Source organism: Capsicum annuum, chromosome 12 (genome assembly GCF_002878395.1).
Source record: "Capsicum annuum cultivar UCD-10X-F1 chromosome 12, UCD10Xv1.1, whole genome shotgun sequence".
In the NCBI taxonomy this organism is placed as follows: domain Eukaryota; kingdom Viridiplantae; phylum Streptophyta; class Magnoliopsida; order Solanales; family Solanaceae; genus Capsicum; species Capsicum annuum.
The window spans coordinates 12,818,105-12,841,773 of NC_061122.1; the positions used below are offsets into that span (position 1 = coordinate 12,818,105).

At 35.2% G+C, this 23,669-nt stretch overlaps 2 pseudogenes; one reads left to right on the top strand and one right to left on the bottom strand.

Annotated features, from left to right (window-relative positions):
- Positions 1–5,584, bottom strand: part of LOC107851152 — a 40,428-nt pseudogene extending 34,844 nt beyond the window's left edge.
- Positions 5,585–6,458: 874 nt separating this feature from the next.
- Positions 6,459–12,279, top strand: LOC107849455 (annotated as a pseudogene).
- Positions 12,280–23,669: the final 11,390 nt, after the last annotated feature.

Consider the following 23,669-nt stretch of genomic DNA (forward strand, 5'->3'; position numbering starts at 1 on the left):
ATCTTCAATTTCTTAGAATACTATCATTAAACCTAAAATCATATAACCTACAACTACACAAAATCTATAAGACTATACCAAGGGTGCATAATGCCTACCTATTTTTCCTCAATTCAACTCTAAAGAGCACCATACACCAACTTCCTAGACTTCTCCAAACTACAAGATTCAAGAATTCAATCTAAGTACACAAAACACTTATACACATAAAACTTTATTTAACAACCTGCAACCTAGGGTTTAACTTATTCCTATAAACTAATGTTCTTATCCACTTAATGATTCAACCATAATTCATCGTTTTAACACTAGTCCTCATATACACATATACCTTACAATTACCACTTAAACTTTTCACAAATCATCAATCTAGGTCATTTCACACATCATACCAAGCCTACTAATTACTCCACATAACATGCATCATTAATCTTAGGCTATTATTCTCACCACTATACTCCATATCTAAACTCCACATCTAAAGTTTAAGCCTGTTGTCTATCCTCAATTATATACCATTGGTAAAGCATGCCACATACTATACTAGTCCATAAAATGTGAAATAAATCCAAATATTTCACTTCACTTAACTACTACCTACAATCACAACCTCGCCATAGCCTCATTATTACAACTCAAAATCCATTACATACCTTCTCACCTGAAGTGCTAGTTTACTACTACTAAAGAAAGGACCATCAAAAGGTAAAGTCACATGATAGGATTAGTCGATCTTAATCTTATAATATAACCCATTTCACTCTTATCAATATATTCTAATTTCTTACCTCATACTTACTTACCTAATCATACACCATAATGATCTTCAAAACTCAATAAACACTAATGAGTCTGTACCTATAACTTATTAACTAATCTACCTATTTCCATTCATAACCTATAACTGATTTCTATAACTACCATAACTATCTACTCTAGGCTCCTTCCCTAATTCGAATAGATAAAAATCATATCCAATCACTTTCTTTTTAGACTACCATACAATCTACGTATATTGCTACCACATTAGTTTATCACAATAAAATGGTAACCCACTCCTTAATCTGTGATTATAGAACTAAAAATATTTATTTACAAAAAAGTCACCCTCACTCTGACTTCTAACATTGTGACTTCATATCACCAACTTCTTGGTCAATCTCGCTACCTATAGGTCATAACATTTTAACATACACTGCTACTCAGGTGGAAATATAGTTCCAACATTATGCTACACATCATTACCCTTATGGAAGATATTTGTAATAAGAATTTTAAAACAGGACTGAATAGACTTTGTACCTCAGGCTGGAAAGCACGATTTCATCAGAATAAAGGCATACACCCAAATCAATACACCTTGAAGCACTAACGGACTCATCTCAAGTCCTTGTGCTATCTCATAAATTTATAGATAACTTAATTAGAGAAAACCACATCATTGGAGGGGCTAGACTCTTAGACTTGTATCGCCTCGACAGTGAGGCATGCCCATGGAATTAGAACAAGGAATGAATTTGGATAAATTTCCTATGGACAACTCTATAGCATGAACTACAGTATGAAAGAATAAGAAACAAGTCGTAAATTCCCAGTAGCCTCCTGATTATAAGTGTGGTGCACAACACACCCCTAAGAAAGACTCTACAAAACATGATTTGAAGACACCCTGTAACCATGAACGATGCTTTGATACCAAGTTTGTCACAACCCAAGCCAGGGCCCTAGCTGTAACAAGCATCACGAACCATGAAGGCTCGGGAACTCTTCTAAATCTGGTAATCGTGCACAATATTTACATTCTATAAGAAAATTTGCGAAAAACAATACATGATGGAACCATGGTAAATCTCATAAGTTTGAATAATTTAAAAAAAAAAAAGAAATTCTGAATACTCTAAACATGTGACAACATCTGCGAAATCTCTAACGTTACAATAACCATCATAAGTCTGAGACAAAACTGGGACAAGGCCCCAATAGACCAAAAAGAAAGAAAGAAATAATAAAATATGAAAATTAGGCCTTCCGAAATAGAAAAGGCTCACCAAATGCAACTTCTATCTGATAAATCTATGACTTAGCAGGACCTTGATTGAGCCTTAGACCCTTAAATGTAGGGGGTTAATACAATTATACTGGTTTGAAGAGCAATCCAAAATAATGAATTCATATATATATATAAAACATAGGTGAGAGAAAGTCATAAAACAATGTACATGAAGTAGTTTAAAATACATGGGCAAATCTCAAATGATCTTAAAATAATCTTGTCAATGCAATTTCATTCTTTGTATTACTTCTGAACTAGGTGGTACACCCTACATTTCTGAAAGTATCCCACAAGCTATATGGGATCTGCCCTTGACTCCACGGTCAAGCCCCAAACCCTAATTTGCCACAAGAGTTAGAGTTTCTGATTTTGATTCTGATACGCCACAAGGCACTAGGCCAGCGTATAATAATAATATACCCGTATCGGCAAAACACGATTTCAGAAAATGAATTGAGTGACCTATGCCTACTTTGGGTAACCACCTAATTTTTTTAGTGCCTATTTTTATCCTGTTCTAAATATGCATTTTTCTAAAAAAAATCTGAAATTTGAAATGAAATTTGAATTATGTTCTGACTTTTACCATGGCCTTATTTGATTTGGTATCATCACACCAAGACTTGCAAGTCGTATGTCTGAGCCATAAAGTGTCATGCATAATTCTTTTATTTAAAACAATGATTAGACCACCCAAGCATGAAAATATTGAGAGAGAATTCATATTTCGAAACACAAGTCATACCATGAAAAGAAGCTCATCTTTTCAACAATTTCAATAAGTGATGGTCAATTTCTAAAAACATTCTTGAAATTCCTTCAATTATCACTCTTAGAATTTAAATCATAGTAATATCTCTCTCTCCCACTTTCAACCATCATGAAATTCATATAAAATAAATAAGCTCTTGACTCATTCTTTAAATCATGCAATTTAGAAATTCATAACTTGAAAATCAAGTAGTGACACAATGGGAGAGGAGAAAAATTGATAATTCATGCTCTCAATTCATATTTCAAGTCTTCCACACATACATACATATATACTAGTCAAATCACTTTCAAGGGAAGGCCTCAAGACCAAAGCAATATTATCAAAGGCTTCAAAAGCATAATTATAATTGTAAATCCAAAATCTTTTTGTAAATTCATGATTTCTAAACCTTCAACATGATTAAGAAGAGTTTACTATGCCCATGTAGTTTTAAGAAAACCCCACGTACCTTAATTGTGAAGAATTACGAAGAAATTTTGAAAAGATTGGACCTTTAAGCTTGATTGCTCAAACTCTAGTTGTTTTTTCCTCTTGTGTTCTTTAAAGATGAACTAGGGATCTTAAGAGAGATTCAAACGTGACTAATAGGCTTAATTTCGTTTAAGGATGATTAGGGACGGAATTTGGGTGAGGAAATATGATTAAAGTTCCCCTATACCTTTTAGGAATTGAAATAATGCGTAAAACAACTTTATATTTGCGTTAGGTTTCGTATTGGGGCGCAGTCAATGCAACGCATCAAGATCGTGTCAGCTTACTGTCTCACACGGAAAATGCCATAACTTTGCGCTCAGTTATCAAATTTTAGCGAAATTTGTATCGTTGGAAAGATAATTCAATTATCTATAATTTGGTCAGTCTTGAGATGAAAAATTCTATGTGTATCGAAAGTTATACACATTAAAAATAGAGCATTGTAGAATCAAATATCCAAATTTGGATGAATGAATGACTCTTAGCTCAACTTTGCTCTAAGTGATTTTTATGAACACTTTTCACCTCATAATCACTTCATCCACTAGGAGAAGGATCATGGAATATGAATTTAAAAATAAATCATGGAATTTGAGCTTCACACGTATGAACGGCGGTTTGATTTCTAGCTCAAAAATATGGGGTGTTATAGCAGCTATGACTTTTCACTATTTACCCTAAAAAAGTCGGAAGGAATGGTGGTGATTCTAGTGTATATAGATGATCTTCTAATAATTGCTGACAATATAGACATGATCAATGCTGCAAAAGGTACTTTACACAAATAATTCAAGCTCAAAGATCTAGGTGAACTCAAGTATTTCTTAGGTATTAAAGTGTTAATATCTGCCAGTGGAGTGATCCTGAACTATAGAAAATATATCTTGGAGCTTATCTCTGAAATAGGGCTTCTGGTGCAAAACCAGGCCCCACTTATTAGAGACAAATGTTAAACTAACTTCAGTTGAAGTAGATGAAACAGAAGGTGTGAAAGGAGATACTTTTCTAAGAGATATAGCATCATATCAAAGGCTTGTTGGAAAGCTAATGTATGCTACAATAACAAGGCCTGATATCAGTTATGCAGTGCTGACACTAAGCCAATTCATGCAGCAACCAAAAAAATCCCACTTGGAGGCTGTAAACAGAGTGATTAGATATTTGAAAGGAACTATAGGACAAGGTATATGGCTCAAGGCACAACCTACTACAGAATTGGTTTGTTGGTGTGACTCAGATTAGGTTGCATGTCCAAACACTAGGAGGTCTATTATAGGTTATGTCATGTAGTTTGGTAGTTCATTGATATCTTGGAAGTCTAAGAAGCAGCACACTCTCTTTAGAAGCTCAGCTGAGGCACAATATAGAAGCATGGCCTCAACAATAGAAAAAATAACATGGTTGGAAGGTTTGTTCTCAGAACTGAGGGTGCCTATCACTAAGCCTATTGTCATCTTTAGTGATAGTAAATCATCTATTCAGCTAGCTGCTAACCCCATATTTCATGAGAGAACTAAACACATTGAAGTAGACTATCGCTTTATTAAAGACAAGATCAAAGAGGGATTGGTTCAGCCATGTATGCGCAAACAAGTCAACATGTTGCAGCAAACATTCTCACTAAAAGTCTCAGTCAAGATCAGCATTCATATCTCCTCAGCGAGCTTGGTATGCTCAATATTTTTCACCCTACAGCTTGAAGGGGGGTGCTAAAACTCATGAGAATACATTATCTAAATAACTACCATTCCATCAGTTAGTTAGTACTGTTACAATTGTTTGTTAGCTAGTGGATTAGGTGATCCGTTAGTTGACTTAGTTAGCCAACTGTCAAGTTGGTTAGTGAGCCAATCAAGTAGTTAGGAGGTTTTTAGGAAGCTTCTAGAACACTATGTGTTAATCACGTGAGTCTATAAATAGGAGGTGACCATACATTGTATTCAATACTTTACTTCATATAAAAACTGCATTTTCTTTAACTCAGTTCTCTTCTCTTATCTCTTGTTGAGATCAAGCTCAGCTGCAATGGCAGCAGCGTATGAACATTGTGATGTTTGAGAGATGTTTTAACAGAAATCAAACTATAGTGTCTAATAAAAGCAAAGAAATAAGAAGGTACTATGAAGAAAAGATGGAAAATAATAATTAATTACCTGGTTTTCAATGGATAAAGAAAGGAAACGATCACCCCATAGACTTAGAGAGAAGTTAGCGATGGGATGAACAATCTCTTCTTCTGCAATATGGTTAACTGTGTTATTACAAACTGCAGTTGACACCATTGCTAAATTTGATAGTATTTCTTCTTCGTTTAAGTAAGAATGTAACACTTAACTTAAATATTGAAGAAAGAAGTATGTAACACTTGCGTTGAGAGTTGATGACTTAAATGGAAGACAAAGAACAAGTATATATAGTGTGGTAAAGGGACACACAATAAATTTTCTAATATTTTTTTAGTTGTATGTAAGTTGACAGTGAGCATAGTCATCTTTTCTAAACTCAAATTTGGAGGAATATTACCTTATATAATTATTTCTTCCTTACTTTGACTATATACTTGCAAGAGTGGCAGCAGCCATTTTTAAAACTATTCAAAACTATTTGTCTCAAATAATGTCATTATAGAAGTTCAAAATTTTTATTTTATTCTTAATAGTAATTGTTCTTCAAGACTTTCAGCTTGTTGTCCTAAGACTTCATTGTTATTTTATAAATTCTTTTCCATCCATTGACAGAAATGCCAGCTACTATGTTGGTTCTAGTGGTGGTATCCCATAAGGGAGTTGAGGGATTGATTTTTCTTGTCAATGTCTTTTCAGTCGAGGTTATCATTTCGAACTTGTCTAGTGCAATTTATATCTCTTATATCATTTGCAAGCTATTTGGATTTACCCAATGTATACCCAACAAACAACATGAGCTGGTAGTTTCTTGAAAGAAATATAAATATAAAAATTGGGAATCTTTCCTTTTCAATTTATTTCATTCACAGTATATACCTTAAAGGAGTCTTGTTTAGGAGAAGAACGTTATCTTGAATTTCTATTAATTGACCAAACAATGTTACATTATTTTTTTGTTTGTTTTGATGTATTTCTGTTGTTGTCTTATTTATCATCATCCAGGATTTGTTTATTGGACTTTGGATGACACATGACCATATCTATCTTAACAGGTGAATACTGGTGATAAATCCATAAAATTTGTGTCATGGAACTGCTGAGTGCAAAGAATGTTCAATCGTTTAGCTCAATTAGGAATGAAAAATCCATTCTTCTCACTGGCTCTATTCGATCCTCTTCATTTTCTGGCAAGCCAGTTAATTTTACCAAAAGTATCATTTGGTTCACAAGCTCCATGACATATAGGTAGGCATTTGGGTAAGTACTAAAGGAGCAAGACAAGTTTAGAAAACTAATTGGAGAAGTGGTAAGATTACCGGAGGCTTTGATGTGGCTGACATCTTCCCTTCATACAAGTTTCTTCATTCTCTCAATAAGACAAAGAAAAAACTTCTAGATCAAGATGTCCACCATCATGTAGATTCAATTGTTGAGGATATCATCAACGAGCGCAAGAAGAATCTTGCAACAACTCACAAGGGTGATGACATATTAGGAGATAAAGACCTAATTGATATCCTTCTAAGAGTTAAGAAGGATAGAAGTCTTGAATTTCCTGTTAGGTTGTGGAGCCTAATTAATATGTGACGTATTGTTATATATTAATGTTCATGCAGTTCAACCTAAAGAACTCTTTCTCTAGTTTTCTTCATCCTCTCCACAGATTTAGTGTATGTGAACTACTAATCAATCCTAAAAACTGGTATCAAAGCTTGGGAGATTCATCACGATCACTGAAGATAGAAGGATCAAAGTTTGGAATCGAGAAGTTTGATAGATCCTATTTTGGTTTCTAGAAGATGCAGATCGAAGACTATCTGTACCAGAAAGATCTTTACGAACCGTTGATCGGGGTGAAGCCAGAGTCCATGAAGAAGGAGGACTAGAAACTCAAGGATCGGCAGACTCTAGGGCTGATCCAGTTGACTTTGTCAAGAAACGTGGTGTTCAACATCATTAAGAATAAAACCATATCCGATCTATTGAAGGCATTATCAAATATGTACGAAAAACCATCTACGGTGAACAAGGTATATTTGATGTATAGATTGTTCAATTTACAGATGTCTGAGAATGGATCTATTGTTGATCATATAAATGAGTTCAATATGATTGTTAGTCAACTGTGTTCTGTGGATATTAATTTTGAAGATTAAATTAAAGCACTGATTTTGATGTCATCTCTACCCGAGTATTGGGATACTGTTATTACTGCAATTAGCAGTTCCCTTAGATCTGAGAAACTGAAGTTTAATGAAATTTGAGATGTTGCTCTTAGCAAAAGCATTCGCAAATGAAAAATTGGGAAATCATCTGGTAGTTCTCTTAGTATTGACCAAAGGGGGAGAGACCAATCGAGGGGTCAAAATACACATGACAGACCAAAATTGAAGAATTGTGGAAAATCTCTAAAAAAATCCAATGTGACGTTGGAATTTTGGAGAGAGAGGACACTTTCGGACACTTTCGGATAGAGTGCAAGAAACCCAAGAAAAAGTAGAATCAGAAATTTGGAGATGATAATGATTCCGTTAATTCAGCAGAAGACATTGGGGATGCTCTAATCCTTTGTGTGGACAGCCTGGTTGAGTCCTGGATATTGGATTTGGGTGCATCTTTTCATTCATCTCTTAGCAAGGAATTGTTCCAAAACTTCAAGTCTGGAAATGTGGGAAAGGTGTATCTTGCTGACAACAAGCCATTCATGATTGAAGGAAAGGGGGATGTTTGCATAAAAACTCCAGTAGGAAACTAGTGGACATTGGAGGATGTCAGATATATTCTTGGTCTCAAGACGAATCTGATCTCTGTTGGTCAGTTGGATAGCACAGGTTACGCTGCAGAGTTTGGGAAAGGTTCATGGAAGATTGTGAAGGGTGCTATAGTTGTAGCATGTGGCACAAAATCTGGAACATTGTACACCACTGCAGGGTGTATAAACATGGTTGTTGTTGCTGAGGGTGCTTCCGGTTCATATCTGTGGCACAACAGACTTGGACACATGAGTGCCAAAGGAATGAAGATGTTGGCTGCAAAAGGAGCTTTAGAGAGGCTGAAATTTGTTGATATAGGTCTTTGTGAGAGTGGTGTTATGGGTAAACAGAAGCGAGTAAGCTTCACGAATACTGCGAGAGAGCCAAAGAAAGTGCGGCTGGAAATGATCCATATAGACTTTTGGGGACCATCTCCTGTTTCATCACTTGGTAGATCCAGATTCTATGTCACCTTCATTGATGATTTCAGCAGGAAGGTATGGGTTTACTTCTTGAAACATAAGTCAGATGTGTTTACTACTTTTAAGAGGTGGAAAGCTGAAGTTGAAAATTAGACTAGCTTGAAAATCAAATTCCTGAGGTATGATAATGGAGGAGAATATAACAAGTCAGAATTCAAACAATTTTGTGAAGTTGAGGGAATCAAATTGATGAGGACAGTTCCTAGGAAGGCAAGGCAGAATGGAGTTGCTAAAAGGATAAATAGAACATTGAATGAGCGTGCAAGGAGCATGAGGATACACTGTAGGCTGCCTAAGATATTTTGGGAAGATGCTGTGAGCACAGCTGCAACTTAATAAATAGGGGACCATTAGTTCCTCTAGGGTTCAAGAATCCTAAAGAAGAATGGACAGGAAAAGAGCTCAAGTACTCTCACTTGAGAACCTTTGGTTGCACTTCTTAAGTTCATGTTGATCCAGAGAAGAGAGATAAGCTTAATGCTAAAGCTATAAAGTGCTACTTTATAGGTTATGGTTCTGACATGTTCGGGTATAGGTTTTGGGATGACAGGAACAAGAAAATCCTAAGACATTGTGATGTGACATTTGATGAAAATGTCTTGTACAAAGACAGAGATCAAAATGTTTAAGAAACTACAAAGCAAGTGGGAGTTGAGCTTGAGTTGCTGAAGAGTACACCCAAATATGTTGCAGCAGATACTCAACGAACTCCAAAGACTATCATTGAGAAACCAAATGTGGAATAAGTGACACTTGAGCAGGATGAGAGGAGATCATCTAGGACCATTAGAGCACCAGATAGGTATTCACCATCATTACATTATCTGTTGTTGACTGATGAAGGAGAACCAGAGTCTGTTGCTGAGGATTAAATCAAGTGGGAGAAAGCCATGGATGATGATATGAGCTCACTTGAGAAGAATAACATATGGATGTTGAGTGAGTTACCTGCAGGGAAGAGGGCCTTGTTGAACAAGTGGGTGTTCAGAATCAAGGCAAAACCAGATAGCAAAAGAAGGTTCAAGGCTCAGTTGGTAGTTAAAGGATATTCATAAAGAAAAGGTATTGATTATGCTGAAATATTTTCTCCTATTGTGAAATTAACTACTATCCAAATTTTATTGAGCATTGTTGTATCGGAGAATTTGCATCTTGAACAAATGGATGTAAAGACTGTGTTTTTACATGGAGATCTGGACAAGAAAATCTATATGAAGCAGCCAGAGGGGTTTGTAGTTCCAGGAAAGGAACACATGGTCTGCAAGCTCAACGGGAGTTTTTATGGGCTGAAGCAAGCACCTAGACAGTGGTACATGAAGTTTGACTCCTTTATGAGCAAGAGTGGCTTCCGCAGGAGTGAAAAGGATCAGTGTTGCTACTTCAAGAAATACACTGATTCTTATGTATTTTTACTCTTGTATGTGGATGATATGTTGATTGTAGGATCCAGTATAAAGGAGATAAACTCTCTGAAGGCAAGCCTATCTTCTGAGTTTGAGATAAAAGATTTAGGTGTAGTGAAGCAGATTCTTGGGATGAGTATTTCTCGGGATAGATCTGCTGGCACTTTGAATCTATCCCAAGAGCAGTACGTTGAGAAGGTGATGACCATATTCAGAGTTAATGATTCTAAACCTAGGACTACTCCATTGTCAAATGACATAAAATTGTCAAAGGAGAAGTCACCGAAGACAGCTCAGCAGCGGGAACATATGGCACTTGTTCCGTATGCTTCTGCAGTTGGGAGTCTGATGTATGATATGTTCTGCACTAGACCTGACATAGCACATGGAGTGGGAGTTGTTAGCAGGTATATAGCAAACCCCAAAAGAGCATTGGGAAGCTGTGAAGTGGCTTCTAAGATATCTGAAAGGTACATCCAGTACTTTATTTTGTTTTAGCAGTGGTGAAGTGATTCTGCAGGGTTTTGTTGATGCTGATCTTAGTGGGGATGTGGACTCAAGCATGAGCACTTCCGAATATATTTACACCGTAGGTGGTATAATAGTGAGTTGGATGTCCAAGCTTCAAAAGTATGTTTCTCTTTCATCTACTGAGGCTAAGTATGTGGCAATAGATGAAGCTGGAAAGGAGATGATATGGCTAGTAGATTATCTAGAAGAACTGGGCAAGAAGCAGCTTAAGAAGATTCTTTACATAGATAGCCAGAGTTCCATAAGTTGGTGAAGAACCTGGTCTATCATTCGAAGACGGAGCACATTAGAAGACGGTAGCATTTCACTCGCAGGGCAGTGGAAGAAGGATATATGTGTTTGGAAAAGATAGAGAGTGCAAAGAATCCAGAAGACATGTTGACTAAATGTGTTGATGTTGGTAAACTAAGGTTGTGCAAAACCTTAGTTGGCTTTCTGTAGTTGTGCCTACAGATGTTCCGGTGTGGCAAACATATTGATGATGGAGGAATATTTTTTATTTTTTTTTGAGAATGTAATTCTTGGATGACGGAATCAGTCTCTAAGTTGGAGAATTGTTAGGTTGTGGAGCCTGATTAATATGTGACGTACTATTTATTCTCATTCTCTGTATAATTTTACATACTCCAAGTCATTAATATAAATAGTCTGTCCGCCGTGGAGGTTACCCACGGGTGTTACCACGAAATTAATTCTCTCTCTCTCCTAAAGAACTCTCTCTCTAATTTTCTTCATCCTCTCCACAGATTCAGTGTGTGAACTGCTAATCGACCCTAAAATTTCCCATTACCAACAACAATATCAAATCTATTATTATTGTAAGTATTGAATAATATCCATGTTCTTACTTACTTAACATATAGTCCTTCAATATCCTTTGCCATAGCTAAAATATTAATCAGAAAATATTTCTAGTTAGGAATACTAAACTTTTGGTGTGTAAGAATGAGATTTCCATTAAGTCTGGCGTAAAAGTCAGGTGGTCAAAATAGATGATGAAAGAGAAGGTGCGGTAGTCACATTATACAATGAACATAGCTTGTGTGCTTTTGATATATTAACTTGGCCATAAATTGCAGGACATTCTTGGTGCTGGAACAGCGACTTCACCAACAACGACTGTCTGGGCTATGGCTGAAATGATGAAAAATCCAAGTGTATTTTTTAAAGCTCAAGCAGAAGTGCGAGAAGCCTTTAAAGACAATGTAACATTCGATGTAGAAGAGCTAAAATACTTAAAGCTAGTTGTTAAAGAAACTCTACGACTTCATCCACCAGTTCAACTTTTTACCCGAAGAGAATGCATTGTAGAGACCAACTTAAACGACTATACTATTCCACTAAAAACCAAGGTCATGGTTAATGTTTGGGCAATCGGAAGAGATCCAAAATATTAGAATGACTCAGAAAGCTTTAAGCCAGAGAGATTTGAGCAGTGCTCTGTGGACTTTAATGGTAATAATTTTGAGTATCTTCCCTTTGGTAGTGGAAGGAGGATTTGTCCCGGGATATCATTTGGTTTAGCTAATGTTTATTTGTCATTGGCTCAATTACTTTATCACTTCCATTGGAAACTCCCTAGAGGAATGGAGCCAAGAGATTTGGACTTGGCTGAATCGGCTGGAGTAACTTCCTCCCTGAAAAATGACCTTTACTTGATTGCCAATCCTTATCAACCTTAATGGCATCAACGTTTTAGAGTTCGATTGTCATCCTTACTCTTGTGGCATCTTCCTTCTGGGTTTTTCTAGTGCATATTTCTTTTATCAAAAGAGAATGTATAATGGCAGTAAGCCTGAGATCTAGTCTGCTGAATAACATTTTTAATTTGTTCATTTTATATAACACCAACTTCTTGGTTGATTCTTCAAAATTCAGTTGTTTATGCTTGATTTGCCATTGTTTTTGATTGCCACTCAATTTTTGGTGATGCTTCAAAGTTTAGTTGCACATGCTCTGATTTAATTGCAAATAATGCGATATGTTGAAACAAATACATTTCTATTTTTCAGCAACTTGAAATTCAATAGACTTTTGACAAAACAAATAAAAAAGTAAATAAAATTCAATAGGTCAAAACATGAATATTTGTAGTTGCCACCTTGAAATTATGTTAGGACTGAAATAATCAGGTTTCATGAGGTAGTTAGCAAAGAAAACCTCAAAAAACGCCAAATAAAAGGACAAACAAGAAATTCACCAAAAGAGACACGAAAACGTAGCTCGATCCAATCGACCTGCATCCACAAAAGGAGAGCAATCCACTATATAAAAAACAGTACAAACTGTCAAGAGAGACAATTCTCTCAAAATAAAAAGAGGTTCACACAAGTGATATCGTAATACTTGTATCTCACAAATTCTCCCCCCCCCCCCACCCCCCCCCGTCAAATAAAACTCTCAAACTCCTAGGACTACATTGTGGATGTTACCAAGCTTGAAGAAAGGAGCTTTTATTTATAGAGTCTATAAACTTTACTATAAGAACATTAATTAGCGAAATATGGAGAATATATTTTTCCTTTCCGGGAAAACTCAATTATGGTAAAAAAAAAAAAAAAAAAAAAAGTCAAGACAAACACTAACAAGGCCTTTCTTGAATGTTGTGGCAATTTTTATTGATGTGTAGTATATTGACTAATCTTCTCTAGCATATAAGGTTCGTGGCTCTTCATTTATTTAAGGATTTAAATTAAACACATAAATGAATATGCTCAAATATGTCGTCGTACTCTTAGAAAAGACCATTCATGTCATTGTTGTTCAATAAAGTACCCATTTATGCCATAATATGCCTCGAGCCAAGGGCCTGGACGTGACATGCACCTGCTACTATTACTAGTACGCGTGAACATTCTATCATAACACATGAGAATACAACCAACATGAAATAATATAACTGAAACAATATGAGACTGAAATAATATTTCTTATAGGAAAAATATTTTCATCAAGATTTATTAACACCACTGAATATTATACAATACTAATAGTCATGATAAAGACTACAAATTACAAAGTTTGTTTGACAAAAACACCAGTCCGTGAAACCACTAATAAGTTCCAATACTAAAAGGAAAGAAAATAAAAGGAATTCATCATATCTCATCCAGCATCCTGGTAGGAAAGAGGCTCACCAAAGGAAGAAGATAGAGATCCTAAAGAGGTGCCTGACCGCAGACTTAAGAGCCAAAACCTACATCATGAAACAATGTAGCACCAAAGACGGTCAATACATGGTATGTATTGGTATGCAAAATGATTTCAGGGGGGTAGTTCATCAAGAGATGAAAAATAACAATAAAATTCAAATGTAAGTGGAGACAACTGGAAACGGACAAGAATATAAACTAAATTTATAATTGACCAAGTAAGGCAGATTTAATTCCTTTGATTATTTGTGGGAGAAAGTAGTGAACCGTCATAAACCACCATGTGGGCGCATGAAGTTTGATCTCAGCCTAATCAGCTAAGCCATCCTATACCTTATCAGTCATGGAACATGACATGACATAATTTGCTAGCAAGTATCTATGGTTAGCCCCTTTTTGGGATACGAGAAAAAAAAGATTCATCCAACTGGTGGAATAATCTCTATCTTATGTTGGAAAATATAGTTTCGAACATTTGTTATTTAAACTTATGCCTTCACGATCAGCTAACTAACTCCCTTAAGTTCATAATGTTATGTGTTTATTTTCTTAGTTCATGATCAAAATATTTGTTTTGTTAGGCTCATATTCATAGTTTAGCCTTGTTAGGCTCATATTCATAGCTTAGCCTTTTTTTGGCTCATAGTCATGGAATCCCACTTAAGGGATCAATTGAGGGTTAACCATAATAGGTTCATAAATCATGAGTTAACATCCATATTGGAGAGGCATGATAGGTAATTTCATGGTTAAATGTGATATAATTCATGAGCATGACTGGAAGCATTCTTGTAAAATTATTCATATAAATATTATTATCTATTAGGTCAATGGAAAATTCCTGAGAAGTTGGTACTATTATACTAAGAATTGAAAATTCATAATGTATAGTTCACAATGCAAAGAGTTTTACGAATGTTGTAGGAAGGTGACCTTCTTCTGGATTATGGAACAAGAATTATACTTTAAGAGTTCCATAAATTATATCTTATAACTTTAATAGAAACATTCACATGATCGTATGACTGAAATTTTGACATGGAAGATTGGGCTAAGATATAGTATGACAAATCATCTAATGCCTGAGATTCTGGAAAATAGATTAACATGAGATCCCAGTAGAAGATAAAGTAGTTATTAACAACAAAAAAAGAACTCAAACTCCCAATCTAAGAATCTGATGATGTCAATATGGGGAGTTATAATTTCAAAGAGTTATTTAACAGGAAAGTAGGTCAATATTTTTCAAAAACAATAAGAAAATTATACAATGCAACTGATGAAGCAGTCATACAACTAGTGCAACAATTATACGACCAGTGCAATAGTCATACAATCAGTACAAATAGTTATTCAAATGTTTATAGAGCTACAATTGGTTCAGACCTAATCAACAATTAAAAGGATGGAAGATGATGAACAAAGAAAAATGTTATTTTTATTTTCTTAACCAAAATATCTAAAACATATTTATGCATTTAGTTGAGGGATAGGAGTATGAGAGTTTCTTCGATCCTAGTTTATCTTGAATAAATTGAATTGGTGAACATGAAATTTGAAGAATACATAAAAATAGTAGTCTTACATACCACAAGTCGTTGAAGAAATTTAGATCGCAAAGAGGAAATCAAACTTTATTTCTTGAACCACTTTTCTGGAGCTTCTTAGGAGTATGAGATCCAGAGGAGGAATTAGGATAATTGTTGATGAATATCGTATGAAAAACTGATGGGAAAAATTTATTATGATTCGGACAGAATAAGCAAATCACAAGTAAAATAAAACAAGAACAACACACAGATTTACGTGGAAACCCTTGTGGGAAAAATCACAGGCAGAGGCAAAGGAGGTTTCACTATAATGGAGAGAGAGTACAATGTGGAGAAGGCTGAATTTTCTGAATAATGAAACTAACGCACTAAATTGCAATTATATAGTACGTGTGTACAAATAGACCCTAGGCCCAAAAACATAAAGGTCCATACCGCAGGGGCTTTGCCCCGCACCAACATCGGGATCAGTGCTGGGCTCCGGGACTATGCTATCACCACAGACCCTATTGAAAATCACAAACATAGGTATCACCATGAAACTTTCAAGGATGAATCAACAAAATTTGGGTCACAACTCTAACAATGTCCACCTTGACAAGAATTCTAATTCAGAACTCAAATCCATTTCAAGAAAAACTCTCTACCTCTTCCACAAAATCCCCTAAGGGCACATCTTAACAGCTAACACCAACCAAGTCCAAGAAATGCTCAAACTTGGCACATGGTAGTGTCTTGGCCATCATATCAACAGGGTTAGCATGGGTACTAATCTTGCTTACCACAATATCACCACGAGCAATAATTTCACGCATAAAATAATATCGAACATCGATGTGCTTTGTCCTCTCATGAAACATCTAATATTTTTGTAAGGAAGATAGCACTCTGACTGTCGCAAAATACTGTAGTAATTTGTAAGCCTTTTCTAAGTTCACTGAACAAACTGTTTAACCAAATAACTTCATTAAAAGACTCCATAATAGTCATGTACACTACCCAGTAGTTGACAAAGCAACCGTAGTCTGTAAGGTAAATTTTCAATTGATAGAAAACCACCAATGGTGAAAACATAGCCTATAAGGGATCTTCTTTTATCATGGTCTCCTGCAAAATCAGAATCAACATACCCGATTACTCTACCACTATTTCTCCCAAACTACAAACAAACATCAGCAGATCCATGCAAGTATCTAAAAATCCATTGAACTACTTTCCATTGTTCTTTGCTAGGATTTGCCATGTATCTGCTAACTACACTGATGACATAAGATAAATTTGGTCAGAAACACACCAACGCATACATAAGAGACCCGATGGAACTTGAGTATGGAACTCAAGACATATAGTCACTCTCATTATCTGTATTTGTAGATAACATGGCCGAGATTTTAAAGTGAGCTGCCAATGGAGTACCTACAGGCTTGTCATTTTGCACATTGAACCTGTGAAGAACTTTCTCAATATACCTTTTCTGACTCAAATATAACTTAAACTTATGTCTATCCCTCATAATTTCCATGACATGAATCTTCTTTGTTGCTCCTAGATCCTTTATCTCAAACTCCTTGCTGAGATAGGCTTTGACTTTTATTATCTCTCTCATATCCTTTGCTACAATCAATATATCATCAATATATAAGAGAAGATACATGAACGAACTATCAATATAGCAGGTATGTTGTTGATTCATGTCACTATGCTCATCGGGGGGCGAAGCACTAGAATCGGAAGCAGCCCAAAAAATGGCAGTTTCATCAAACACAACATACCTGCTAATTATAACCTTTCTATTTTTTGGACACCAGTACTTATAAACTTTAACACCAGGCTTATAACCCATAAATAAGCATTTGACAGATGTAGCTTCCAAATTTCCATTATCAACATGAGCATAAGTAGGACATCCAAATATCCTCAAATCAGAATAAATAGCAGGAGTACCAGACCATACCTCTTGTGGATTTTTTTATCAATCGCGATTGAGGGATAGCAGTTAATAAGAAGACAAGTTGTGAAAGCAGCTTCGGCCCAAAAAGACTTGGGTAAACCAGCATTAGAGAGCATACAATGCACCTTCTCCATTATAGTCCTATTCATTCATTCATTCAGCCACACCATTCTGCTGCAGAGTATGATGAACTGTCAAGTGTCTCATAATTCCATCTAACTTTCACAGAGCATTAAATTCATTTGAATAAAACTCTAAACCATTATCAGTCCAAAGGCGTTTTACCTGCTTCCCTATTTTCTTTTCAATCATAATCTTCCACTTTTTGAAATTAAGTAACACATCATTCTTTTTCTTCAGGAAGAACACCCAAACTTTTCTGGAATAGTCATCAATAATAGTCAATAGGTAATTAGCACCTCCTCTAGAAGGTACTCTAGATGGACCTCAGAGATCAGAATGAATGTAATCAAGTGTGCCTTTAGTTGAGTGGATGCTTTTAGTAAATCTGATTCTCTTCTGCTTCCCAAAAATACAGTGCTCATAGAACTCTAATTTGGTAATACTCTAGCCATCAAGAAGTCCTCTCTTAATTAGTTCAGCCATCCCATTTTCACTCATATTCCTATGCCAAAGTTTAGCAAAGTCACTTTCTGATAGAGGGGGGTAGAAATAGCTACATCATCTGTAATCGTAGAGCCTTGAAAGACATATAAATTTGCAAACTTTCTCTGTCCCTTTATCACAACAAGATCACCTTTAGTTACCTTCAGGACTCTACCTTCACTAGTGTACCCATATTTATTTGAATCAAGGGTACTCAAGGAAATAACATTTCTTTTCAGGTTTGGGACATACCGCACATCACCAAGTTTCCTCACAACCCCATCAAACATCTTAATTCTAGTTGTTCTAATACCAGCTATCTTACAAAGTATGTTATTTCACATCAACACAACACCTTTAGAGGTTGTTTCATATGTTGTAAACCAATCTCGATTGTGACACATATGAAACGTGCAAGCTGTATCAAGAATCCAATCCTCACATGGTTTGAAGTTACCATCAAAAACTACCAAGAGTTCTCCATCACCACCACCATCTTCAACAAAACTAGCTTCACCAAACTTCTCTGGTTGGTTTTCCTTCGGTGTTGGATCTTTTCTTTTCTCTTTATTTTGTAACTTCCAACACTCGAATTTGATATGGCCTTTCTTCTCGTAGTAATTACAGGTTTTTTTTTGTTTTAAAATTTTGATCTATTCCTATCATCAACCCCAAAATTCCTCTCACAATTTCTTTCTCAAACAATGAGACTATCTCCTTAAGTCTCCAACCTATTCACAAGATGCTTCATCTTCTCCTTAGAGAACAACATATCATAGACTTTATCTACCGTCAAGGTATCACGACTATATAAAATCGTATACCTAAAGTTCATGTATGATGTACGCAGTGAACACGACAAAATCAACCCTAGATCTTCCTTATTGTACTCAACCTCCAGAGTCTCTAAATCAGAGATGATTTCTTTAAATACAGATAGGTAATCCTCTAAGGATGCACCCTCAAACATGCGATGGGAATAAAGTCATTATTTGAGATGCAACTTACTTGTTAGGCTCTTTGTCATACACAAGGATCCCAGTTTTAACCACAACACAAAGGCAGTGGTCTCCTTCAAAACATCCTGTAAAATTTGATTGGATAAATGAAGGTGGATCTGAGATAGAAACTTCCGATCCTTACATTGTTTATTATCATATATCCACGATAAGGGCATGTGATCAAAACCTAACAGAACATCATTTAAATCCATCCACGCGAGCACAGCCTACATCTTAACCTTCCATAATGAAAATTTGGTATTGTGATCCAACAATAGAATATCATACTTAATAGTTACCATCCCCAAGAAAACAATCAAAATAGGCTCTGATACCAGTTTTTTATTATTCTAACAGAATAAGCAAACCATAAGTAAAGGAAAATAAGAACAATACAAATTTATGTGGAAACTCTTGAGGGAAAAACCATGCGCAGAGATAAAGGAGGTTTCACTATAATGGAGAGAGAGTACAATGTGAAGAAGGCTGAATTTCCTAAATAATAAAAATAACCCATTATATCTTACTTATATAGTACATGCGTACAAATAGGTCCTAGGCCCAAAAATATAAAGGTCCATACTGCAGGGGCTTCTCTCCTGCACCCCTGTCGGGATCAATCCTAGGCTCTGGTACTACGCTACCACCACAGACCCTACTGAAAATCACAAACATAGGTTGCACTGCAAGACTTTCAAGGCCAAACCAATAAAATTTGGGTCACAAGTCTAACAAAAGAAATAAAAATGATGGAGAAAGTGACATTTTTAATGTGTAAACTTGAGGAAAATAGTGGGACTTTTAACGTAGAAAACTGATAGAAAGAGGAATTAAAATATATTAGGGGTTATGGGAAAAGGAAAGGATGAAATAACCATCCAAAAATGTGAAAGGTTGAGAAGAAAATAGAAAGTTCTCATCTGGTATATGGCTATTATGATTACTCTTAGTAAATCACACAACTTTTTACTCAGGACTCAAATTGATGAGACGTTGGCGGTGTTGGAAATGAGACTCAAAAAGCTTTAATTTGATAGGTAATGGGTCACCTAACTCTAATAATTCTAGGAGTGAGCATGTTTAAATTTGATCTATGTATGAACTTGTACGAAAACTTAATCATTAAAGGACCTTTATAAATTATACTCAAATGTATTTTAGAGATTTTTTTATGCCCTTAATTCATATCTAATATCCCTATGATACTTTAAACATGACCTTTATACTTAGATACAATAAATTTTCTAGATTCAGGTCTAAGTACATATGAAGAGAGGTCCAATTTTTTTTTGTTCGAAAGTTCAAGGTGTTACATTATATTTTTTAACATAAAATACAGATGGTTTTTTCTATGCCATATTTCTCATGCAACCTTTTATTTGAGGTCCAGGTCATTAAAATTAACTCACCTCACCCTTTACCCATTTAAAATTAAACCCTGGATCCATTAATGTTTACCAACATATCCTGACCTATCAAATAAAACCTAAGACTCAAACCCGACTATAATGTTGATCTCAACTTGATACTCAATACCCGACCCTGAACCTAACCTAAAACTCAACCTCGACACAAAATTTGAGCCTCGACCCCACCAAGCCACAACTCAAGACCCTAACTTAGCATGTAATAACTTGGCAGATGATCTGCAACTTGTGCCCTAGAGGCAAAACTTAATGCAACAAACGAACAAGTCATGTCCCATGGCCAAGCGTTGATACTAGATTAGTATGTGATGATTTGGTGGATAATTTATTAGTCTTGCCCAAGAGGCAAGATTTTTAGACCTCAAAGGAACAAGTTATTCCTCATGGGCAAGAGTTGACACTAGTTTATTCTGCAATGATTCAACAAATGATCTACAACACTTGCCCTAGAGGCTAGACTTAGACATCAAAGGTGGTTCAACTCATAATATTTTCAAAGAACATTCTTCCTCTACCATAAAAAATATGTTTATAGGAATATTACAATCTTACAACCATACAAGAATCAATCTTCTAGACCAAAAACTAAAATACTATAAGCCAAGAACAAAAGCAATAAACATTAAAAACTACAAAAAGAAAAGCACGGGAGGGTATTCAATTGCGAGTAGAAAATAAGATGATACCAATCAATAAAACCAAGCATCTAACTAAATAAATAACAGTGGAGAACCAACTACTGAGGAGGAGGAGATGACCCTTGGATTACAAGGTCTAAACTATTTCTTATTTTATGCCATTTAATCTAGGACAAATGTGATTGAAAATTTCACAATGATCAAAATACTCATATAGCAGTTGCACATAATTAATGATAAGACAGCCCCCATAGGAATAAGTTATACCTCATGGGCATGAATTGGCCCTGCCACATTGTTTACTAATTTAGAAGATACTCAATAACTCTTGCCTCAGGGGCAAGACTTGCAACAAGGAAAGAAAAAAAATATTCTTCGATAATAAAACATAAATATACAAAGATACCAGCAAATGAATCAGTAGCAATTCTACATTGTATATTTCACATTATCGTATCAAAAATAGCTGATTCAATTTAAAAAGACTGTTTAAACTTTACATAATTGTATAAAAATAGCTAAAAATCCTTAATGTTCACTGAATTTCAATAACTACAAAACTAAAAATAGCTAAAATTCCTTCATGTGCAGTGAGTTTCAATAACTACAAAACTAAACTACTACTCGTGGTGCATCCTCTTCCTTTTTTCCTTTTCAAATAATCTGCCAACTTTTTCTGTAGTGTTGTATTTTATACCTACTAGTTTTCTCTTTCCATAATCCCACAACAAAGCTCCATACCTTATGTGAACATGATTAATGTCAATCTCTTTAGGAATATCTATACCATGAATGACATATTCAGCAAACGCACAAACAAATGCTCCACAATCACTGTGATACAAAAGAAATATATTGTGTGAATATATGGAAAACAACAAAAAAAGAAGTAAAATTAACATTTAAAAAATGATTACAATGATATACCATTGAGTTTGTTGTGGCAGCTCATCAACCATTTTTATCGGCAAAGTGTCATTTTCCAATTTGGCAATGCCCTTCTCAAGATAGAAATTGACCTTTTTTAGAAATTATGGTATCAATATTTTTTAAGGCAACATCACTCTTTGAACAACTTTATCACTGTCCTGGTACGGTTGGAGTCATATATATATATGCACCAATCAGTAAAGTCAAAAACTCCCAAAATCCAGTGTCTAAGTTTAGATTTTTCCCGTGGAACATAAACTGAAAATCACACATAGTCAACCTTGTTCCATTGTACGTTTGCATCACAATAGAAGCCTCTGATATACTCCTCAACCTCATGTTTCTCGGGGATGGAAGAAAAATCATTCCCATTTTTCACAAAATCGTGATAAAGAGTATCAATCTTGCTTCTAAATACAAAATTAGTTGTAGTGAACTTCACAACAATATTAGGTTCATATTTTGCCTTCTTCCTCATATGGTAGAATATTGTGTCCAAACTCTGCAACAAAATAATACGGCTCATAATCCCATCTAAACAAGTATCAAGATGAGTCTTAATAGAAAATGTCACTCTCTACATGAAAATTGAAAAAAAAAAAAAAAAGATTACTAAATTAAGTTACAAAATCAACATTAAATTATGTTTTAATAGTAAAATAATAAATTCTAATGATTTTGATATCTATTAAATCATCATGGATCAATTCACCAGATCTACCTATTTTTCATATTTAGATGTCTTACACTGTAGAGAGATTGGCACATATCTATATTGGAGAGGTGGTTCACCTCTCGAATAATGTAATGTAAGCACCCATACCATGTTACAATAATGTATGTGTATAGAAATAATGTCCTGATTGTGCAAATAAATTTTGCACGGTATACCTTTTTCATCTGTGAAACTAAAGTAGTAACCTTCTTGCTACAGTACATACATAAGTAAGACGACCTTATAGTATAGTTTACTGATGATATACATGATTATATTGTTTCATTAATATACAGGCATCAAAATCAAGTAACCAGGAAGAAGGGTGGGCAGTGTACCGTGTGTTCAAGAACAAGAATTACCATAAGGCTCTTGATAGTCCTCAGAACTCATCAGCAGCACTCTCCAGAAGTACAATTATTCAGAAATCAAACGATGGTGATGTTCTTGATCAAATACTAATGTACATGAGAAGGTCGTCATGCAAACAACAAGACTTTGAAAAAAAACACAACAAAAATCCCTATTCCACATGAAATGCACTATTCTTGATCTTCCACATGTTGTTGCAAACATGTCACAGACTAAAAATTTAAGCTTTGTAGGAGGGGGTATGTTATAGTCTATTCCCCATGCTGATGCTATTTTGCTTAAGGTATGCACAAAAGTTTTATTCTTAACATGTCTTTCAAAGTTCTATTTTGCTTTATGCTAAAGGTATTCAAAATAGAAAAAGTAAAAACATAAAAAGCTAACGCAATTCAACATCTACTATATAGAAATCAAATACGATTTTGATCTTGTATATATAGTGTAATTTTCTAATTAACTCTTGCAGTGCTGAGTATTTCTAGTTTGTATAGTAGAGGCTACAGGTCACTGATTATGATGTTTGAGAAAATATGATTTTTAGCAACTAGTTAACATAATTGGAGTGACGAAGATTGTGTGAAGATCGTATAACGATGAAGTAAGAAAAGGAAAGGTCCTTATCATTGACATGGTATTGAATAGAGATGAAGATGAAGCAGACATGACTGAATTGAAGATCCTTTTTGATGAACTGATGATGGTGCTTCTTGCCTGGGGGAGGGGGGGGAGC